The following is a 9,040-nucleotide window of genomic DNA, read 5'->3' on the forward strand; positions in this document are numbered from 1 at the left end:
CATGGCCTCCAGCAGTCAGACTTCCTGAATGGCAGCTCTGGTCTTCAACGTCAGTGTCTCCCCCAGGAGGCCGAAACAGCCTCACCTCTTCTGATCTAGCCTTGGGGATCAAGCGGCATCACTTCCAGCACGTGCTACTGGTTACAAGCAACTCACAAGCCTGCTCAGGTTCAGAGGGCAGGCAAACCCCACTTCTCAATGGGAGGAGTGTCAAGGTTCTAGAAAAATCTGTGGGGTGGGAAACGTCATTGCAGCCCTCTTTGGAAATTACAGTCTGGCTTCTTTTCGTACTAACTTAAGTCCCACCTTGGTACAATCAGTGCCCAAGGTGGGTCACATTCTCCCAATCCCAATTCTAGATGGAAATACTTTATTGAGAAATCTCAATTCCTCGGCATCAAAAACACTAGCATTTCCTTTTGTTTTTTAGTGACTGCCTCCACCTTTGCTATGTTAGTTTACTTTTTCCTGCCAGATAAAGGCTATAGGTGGCTCAGATGGTAAATAATTTGCCTGTAATACAGGAGACCTGGGTCAGCCCTTGGATTGGGAAGATCTCCTGGAGAAGAAAAATGGCAAGCCACTCCAGTATTCTTGCCTGGGAGAATTCCATGGACAGAGGGGCCTGGTGGGCTACAGAATATGGGGTCACAAAGAGTCGGACATGACTTAGTGACTAACACAAAGGTTATAGGGAACCGTAGTGACAGTGTTACCAGATTGTCTAATGTTTCCCATATTTTCTGTTTGTGGCTGGGCTGGGTCCTTGCTGTGGCGTGTGGCTTCTTCATTGCAGCATGCAGGGTTTCTCTAGTTCGGTGTGTGGGCTTCCCTTGATGTTAGAGTGTGGGCTTCAGGAGTTTCAGGGCTCAGACTCTCTAATTGTGGCCCCTGGGTTAAGTTACCCTGGGTCATGTGGGATCTTAGTTCACCGACCAGGGATCAAACCTATGTCCATGTCATCTCCATTGGAAGGCAGATTCTTAACCACTGGACCACCAGGGAAGTCCCTGTTTCTCTCATTTTCATTCATTTTAAAACACAGTCTTGAACACTAGATTATTTTATGAAATGATTGCTTCCATTTTTTAGGTGTGATAATAGTATCATGGTTCTATCAGCTTTTACTTTCTCTCTGTAAGAGAATGGCCTCATTCTTAAGAGGATACATGCTGAAGTATTTAGCAGCCAAGCCTCGGTATGGTTCAGCAAATGTTCATATATGTGTGAGTATGTGTGGCTATACAGAGTAAGAAGAGAAACAGTATGAAATGTTAACAACTGCTTATTCTTGGGCTTCCCAGGTGGCGCTAGTGGTAAAGAACCTGCCTGCTGATGCAGGAGACGGAAGTTCCATCCCTGGGTTGGGAAGATCCCCTGGAGAAGGAAATGGCAACCCACTCCAGTACTCTTGCCTAGAGAATCCTATGGACACAGGAGCCTGCCGGGCCACAGTCCATCAGGTCACCAAGTGTCAGACTAACTGAATCAACTTAGGATGCATGCCTGCTAAGGTAGAGGGTATGCTGGAGTTCCTTGTACTGTTCTCTCAACTCTTCCATAGACTTTGTTCTTCCTAACAAGTATTTGAGGGGAAGAAAACTTCAGCTGAAACCAGATTCAAAATTTCATCGGTGAGGGAGGTTCCAGCTTCTCCCGAGGACTCTACTCTTTCATTTCCCTCCAAAGAGGATGACACTTCTTTTCCTTTTTCCATCATTTTCTGGGGGAGATGACAGAGGTTAGGCTAGCCCTGTGTCGAGTTTTCAGGGTAGGTGGCTGGTTCCTATTGTGGTGATCTTGAACTGAGGCAGTGGGGTAGTTGGCTGCTTTTCTTCCCATCTTTGGACCTAGTACCAATTCTGGAGGTCCTGGGAAAAGTTCAATTTAGCATCCTCCGACAGAAGCCTAAAGACAGAGACTCGAGGTGGCTTTCAACAACTGATGGCTGAGTGAGTGTAAAAAGTGATCTTAACTGGAGGAAACTGAGAGCAGAGAGGCTTTAGCAGTTTCCCTAAGATTGCTCATCTGTCCAGGATTTGAACCTGGGCAGCCTGGGCAGCTTCAGAGCCGACTCAAGAAGAGATATATCCTCTTTGGTATGTTTTATTTCCTTTAGAAAGAGAAACAAGTAGAAAGTAATACCAGAAGCAAAACCTAGCTCTTGTCAGCATTAGGGAACAGTTTTGCATTGTCTCTGAGTGGTTGAAATTAATTTGGGATAGAGATAGAGGATTTTAGGTGGGGAATAACATGACATAAAAAGATTACTTTCACTTCATTGTATTAGTAGAATATATTGTAGTGAGCCAAGGATCAGTTCAGTTCAGTCACTCAGTTGTGTCCGACTCTTAATGATCTCGTGGACTGCAGCACACCAGGCTTCCCTGTCTGTCACCAACTCCTGGAGCTTGCTCAAACTCTTTTTCTTGTCCATCGAGTCAGTGATGCCATCCAACCATCTCATCCTCTGTTGTCCCCTTCTCCTGCCTTCAGTCTTTCCCAGCATCAGGCTCTTTTCCAGTGAGTCAGTTTTTCACATCAGGTGGCCAAAGTTTTGGAGTTTCGGCTTCAGCATCAGTCCTTCCAATGAATATTCAGGACTGATTTCCTTTAGGATCTCCTTGCAGTCCAAGGGACTCTCAAGAGTCTCCTCCAACACCACAGTTCAAAAGCATCAATTCTTTGGCGCTCAGCTTTCTTCACAGTCCAACTTTCGTATCCATACATGACCTCTGGAAAAACCATAGCCTTGACTAGATGGACGCAAAGTAATGTCTCTGCTTTTTAATATGCTATCTAGATTGGTCATAACTTTCCTTCCAAGGAGTAAGTGTCTTTTAATTTCATGGCTGAAGTCACCATCTGCAGTGATTTTGGAACCCCCCAAAATAAAGTCAGTCACTGTTTCCACTGTTTCCCCATCTATTTGCCATGAAGTGATGGGACCAAATGCCGTGATGTTAGTTTTCTGAATGTTGAGCTTTAAGCCAACTTTTTCACTCTCCTCTTTCACTTTAATCAAGAGCCTTTTTAGTTCTTCACTTTCTGCCATAAGGGTGGTGTCATCTGCATATCTGAGGTGATTGATATTTCTCCCAGAAATCGTGATTTCAGCTTGTGCATCATCCAGCCCAGCGTTTCTCATGATGTACTCTGCATATAAGTTAAATAAGCAAGGTGACAGTATACAGCTTTGACGTACTCCTTTCCCTATTTGGAACCAGCCTGTTGTTCCCTGTCCAGTTCTAACTTGCTTCTTGACCTGCATAGAGACTTCTTAGGAGGCAGGTAAGGTGGTCTGGTATTCCTGTCTCTTTCAGAATCTTCCACAGTTTGTTATGATCCACATAGTCAAAGGCTTTGGTGTAGTCAATAAAGCAGATGTAGATTTTTTCTGGAACTCTCTTGCTTTTTCTATGATCCAGTGGATGTTGGCAATTTGATCTCTAGTTCCTCTGTCTCTTCTAAATCCAGCTTGAACATCTGGAAATTCATGGTTCACATAGTGTTGAAGCCTGGCTTGGAGAATTTTGAGCATTACTTTGCTAGTAAAAAAAAAAAAAAAAAAAAACAACTGATGGCTGTATTCTAACCTAGGGCCAGTGCCTGGGGGCCTTTTCAAAATATGTGCGATATTTGATGATTGCCACAATGACTTGGGAAAGGGTTGCTAAGGGCAGCTGTTCTGGATTTTGTAAAAAACTTTTTATTTTGTATTGGGTCAATTAGGGGCTTCCCTGGTGGCTCAGTAGTAAAGAATCTGCCTCCATTGCAGGGGCCACTGGAGACATGGGCTTGATCCCTGGGTAGGGAAGATCCCCTGGAGGAGGGCATGGCAATCCACTCCAGTATTCTTGCCTGGAGAATCCTGTGGGCAGAGGAGCCTGGCAGGCTACAGTCCATAGGCTTGCAAAGAGTTGGACATGACTGAAGTAACTTATTCCAAAGGACTGGTTCCAAATAGGAAAAGGAGTACGTCAAGGCTGTATATTGTCACCCTGCTTATTTAACTTATATGCAGAGTGCATCATGAGAAATGCTGGGCTGGAAGAAGCACAAGCTGGAATCAAGATTGCTGGGAGAAATATCAATAACCTCAGATATGCAGATGACATCACGCTTATGGATGAAAGTGAAGAAAAACTAAAGAGCCTCTTGATGAAAGTGAAAGAGGAGAGTGAAAAAGTTGGCTTAAAGCTCAACATTCAGAAAACTAAGATCATGGCATCGGGCCCCATCACTTCATGGCAAATAGATGGGGAAACAGTGGAAACAGTGACTGACTTTATTTTGGGGGGTTCCAAAATCACTGCAGATGGTGACTACAGCCATGACATTAAAGGACGCTTACTCCCTGGAAGGAAAGTTATGACAAACCTAGACAGCATATTAAAAAGCAGAGACATTACTTTGCCAACAAAGGTCCGTCTAGTCAAGGCTATGGTTTTTCCAGTAGTCATATATGGATGTGAGAGTTAGACTATAAAGAAAGCTGAGTGTCAAAGAATTGATGCTTTTGAACTGTGGTGTTTGAGAAGACTCTTGAGAGTCCCTTAGACTGCAAGGAGATCCAGCCAGTCCATCCTAAAGGAGATCAGTCCTGGGTGTTCATTGAAAAGACTGATGTTGAAGCTGAAACTCCAATACTTTGGCTACCTGATGTGAAGAGCTGACTCATTTGAAAAGACCCTGATGCTGAGAGGGATTGGGGGCAGGAGGAGAAGGGGACAACAGAGGATGAGATGGTTGGATGGCATCACTGATTCAATGGACATGAGTTTGGGTAAACTCCAGGAGTTGGAGATGGACAGGGAAGCCTGGCGTGCTGCAGTTCATGGGGTCGCAAAGAGTCGGACACGACTGAGCGACTGAACTGAACTGAACTGAAGCGACTTAGTATGCATGCATGCATAGCCAATTAACAATGTTGTGAGTTTCAGGTGAACAGAGAAGGGACTCAGCCATACATATACATGTATCTGTTCTCCCCCCAATCCCCTCCCATCCAGGCTGTCATGTAACATTGAGAAGAATTCCATGTGCTTTCCAGTAGGTCCTTATTGGTTATCCATTTTAGTTTTTTCACTTTCTATCTTTTAACTTTTTTCAAACTTTAAACTTTTTATTTTTTATTGGGCTATAGCCGATTAATAATGTTGTGATAGTTTCAGGTGAACAGAGAAGAGACACAGCCATACTTTTACATGTATCCATTCTCCCCCGAACTCCCCTCCCATCCAGGCAGCCATGTAACATTGAGCAGAGTTCCATGTGCTATACAATAGATCTTTATTGGTTATCCATCTTAAATAAAGCAGAGTATACATGTCCATCCCAAACTCCCTAACTGTTCCTTCCCCCCATCCTTCCCTGTTCTGGAATTTTTATGTCAAAGCCCCTTTTACACTCTTAAAAGTGATGAGGACCCCTAAGAGCTTTTATTTATATGGGCTAGGATGTCCAGTGGTTAACATTCTGTGCTTCCAATGCAGGGGGCGAGAGTTTGATCCCTGGTCAGTGAACCAAGATCCCACATGCCACACGGCTCTGCCAAAAAAGTTATAACTATTGGTATTTACTGTTGTGAATGTCAAGTCACTGTATTAGAACTTAGAACTGATACTTTGAGTATACAGGAATCCACAAGCACATATCCCATCCGCTGGCAGAGCAATGACATCATCACATGTCCCGAAGCTTCTGAAAAACTCCACTGTACACTCCAGAGAAAACGAGAGTGGCCTGGCCAAAAAGCATCCTGGTATTATTACGAAAATAATGTGAACTTTGTGGACAAAAGGTCTGAGGGATTCCCAGGGTACCCTGGACCAAACTTTGAGACCTGTTCTAAAGGCATTTATAAACCTGGGATGGTTAGGAATGCCAAATGGACCGCAGTGTACAGGACAATTCAGCCCCAAATGTCCAAAGCGCCCCTTTGGATGGATTGCTATCCCTTTCATCCAGTTACCTGTGACTTGGAGGGGGTCTCTTGCATATAAACAGTGTTGCTGGAGTGTTTATACATTGTTCCCTCAGATACAGGCTTGACTCCTTCATTTCAGTCAGGTCCCTGATCAAATGTTCTTCTTAGAGAGGTGCTCCCTGACCACTCTAAAACTAAATGCATGGGGAGACTTTTCTGGTGCTCCAGCGGTGAAGACTCCATGCTTCCAATGCAGGGGGTTCCGGTTCAATCCCTGGTGGGGGAGCTAGATCCCATGTGTCATGCAGAGGGGCCAATAAATAAGTAAAACTGAATCACTGGAAATTCCCTGGCAATCAGTCCAGTGTTTAGGACTCTGCACTTCCACTAAATGGGACCCAGGTTCCATCCCACAAGCTTTGTGATGGATCAAAAAATAAATAAATAAATCGCTACCTCCTCCCCTGGTTTATTGTCTTCACAATACTTTTCATCACCAGCCATTATATCACATATATACTAATTTTTTAAATCCTCTCATTAGAATATCAGCTCCAGCAAAACAAGGTTTTTTTCCTCTCCCCACCCCTAGTGCTATATCCCCAGGGTCTAGAACAGTAGCTGGCACAGGTGTTCAACACATATTTTTGAAGGAAGGAATGAGGGACCAGACCTATTTTCCCATTAGCCAGGGGACCCAACCGGACTCTGAGGTCCCTGAGGGCAGGGCCTGTGTGTGTCATTAAGTATTCTCAACACTCAATACCTAATAGAAGCAAGCATTCCGAAAATGCTTGTAAAATAAAGAGAAGAATACATAATGGTGGGAAGTAATCAGTGGTTGCCTGGGGCTGAGGCTGGGAACCGGAATGGGAATGGACTGAAAGAGGGCGCGAGAGGAGAGATCTTTGGCTGATAGAAATGTTCTAAAATTGGATTGTGGGGATGGCTGTGTAACTCTGTAGAAATAATCATCACGCAGTAACATCACATCACTTAAAACAGGTGGATTTTATGATCTGTAGATTACATGTCACCAAAACTAAGCACCGTCTGGGTGAGGGAGCAAATGAATGCTCCCCAGGAGGTGCCCCGCAGGTCGTCTGAGCCTTTCACTGTACTGCCCTGGACGATGCTGGGGACACCGTGGTGACTAAGACTACCCAGAGCTCAGGGCCGGGAGCGGGGAGACACAGGCACAGGGGTCAGGGCAGGGATGGGGGAAGCCTAAGTGGCTGCAGGAGGTTCAGATGAGAAGTCAGAAAGGACTTCCTGGCGGAGTGAACGACTGAGCCAGACCCTAAAGGATCATGTTGTCCGTGACCGTGACACTAGTTTTTTTTTTTTTTTTTTTTGCTGTTTTCCTTAAACACTTTTCCTATTAAAACCTTAGCACGGGTCGGGCGGGTCTCTCCACTAATCCGGCCCTTCCGCGAGTTCCGCAGGACAAGGCCACACGGGGGCGCTGTTCTGCTGCGCTCTGGGATCGCCTTGGCCTTGCAGGAGCCGGAGACAGAAGCGGCGCATTCAGGGCGGAGCGGGGAGATGAGGATTGTTCGTCCGGGGACAGGTTTCCGAAGGGCGGCGCACCCCTTCGTAGGGTGGCGGAAGCAGCCCCGGGGAGCCGCCGATCGTCAGCGGAGCGGGGGGCCGCTCTCGGTCCTGCGCGGGAGCCCGCGGCTAAGCGAGCGGCTTTCCGAGGCGCTCCGGGAAGGGGGCGGAGCGCTAAGCTCATTCTGGTGTGGAATTTCCCAAAATAGCCCTGGCCGCAGCAGACTGTTCCTGGAGAGGAGGCGCCCGGGGGGCGGGGGTTTGGGTTTGGGGGGCGGACCTTTCCAAAGAGTAGCGGGAAGGGGGCGCTCAAGCAGCCTGAGCTGAACGTCTCCCCAAAGATGACCTCGATGCGGGCGTAGGGTGGGGGGGAATGCATCACGTGGTGTTAGGTGGGACGAGGTCACTGGGGAGGGCGGTGGCGCTAACTCCGCGTCCCTGGGTCTATTCTGAGAGTCTTCTTTGGGCGTGGGAGGGAAGATGGGGAAACTGGCAAAGAGGAGGAGGCCGTGGGAGGTCTTTGGGAGATAACGGGTCCGCGGAACTCCACATCTGCTTCAACGGGGATTGGGGGGAGGGGGGCTTCGTGTGTGTGTGTGTGTGTGTGTGTGTGTGTGTGTGTGTGTACGCGCACGCGCATGCAGGCGGAGGGCGTCTGAGAAAGACTGCTTTGGGCACAGCGAAGAAGGTTTTGTGTAAAGATCAGCCTCTGGCATGGGAGACGACGGTCTTGACTCTGTCCTTGATTTCCTGTGTGCTGCGTGGCCTGTTTCCCCATCATACCAGTAATTCGAATCACCTCCGAGTCCTAGGCTCTTTCTGCCCCTCTCACTCGCCCATGGTTTGTAGAGGTGAATTGCTGAAATGGCCTCTTCTGGGCCTGGCCTTGTGCCCGGACATCAAAATGACCAAGACAGCCCCAGACCCATCCTTCACCCATAGTCCACTGGGAGATCAGATAGTGATAGCGCAGAGTGGGTCGGGCCTGGTCTGGGAGAAACAGGAGTTAGGGCCAGGATGGGGGACGCTCAGGGCCCTGGAGGACCCAACTGGAGACTGAGCGCTCCAGACTTAGCCTGAAGGGTGACAGAATTTTGAAAGGATTGGATGGGGGCGGGGCCTTGAAGAGGCTCCACCTCTACAAAGAGGAGATCTTTGAACTGAGGCCTGAAGAACCAGAAGCGTGCTGTGAACTGTTAACGGAGAGCTGACACGGATCTCTATCTGACTCACCTATATGAAATGGCATATCCAGGACATTGTATTACTAGGAGAAAATAAAGCAAGTGTTAGTCACTCAGTCGCGTCCGACTCTCTGTGACCTCATGGACTGTAGCCCGCCAGGCTCCTCTGTCCGTGGGATTTCCCAGACAAGGATACTGGAGTGGGTGGCCATTCCCTTCTCCAGGAAGTCTTCCAGACCCAAGGATTGAACCCAGGTTTCCTGTATTACAGGCAGATTCTTTACTGTCTGAACCACAAGGGGAGCCCCAAAATAAAGCAAACTGCAACACAAAAAAGTTTTTAAAAGTAATGAGTAGCATTCTTCCTGTAGAAGGT

Source organism: Bos grunniens, chromosome 18, assembly GCF_055505025.1.
Source record: "Bos grunniens cultivar Pamir isolate PY7600 chromosome 18, Bosgru_T2T1.0, whole genome shotgun sequence".
Taxonomy (NCBI): Eukaryota; Metazoa; Chordata; class Mammalia; order Artiodactyla; family Bovidae; genus Bos; species Bos grunniens.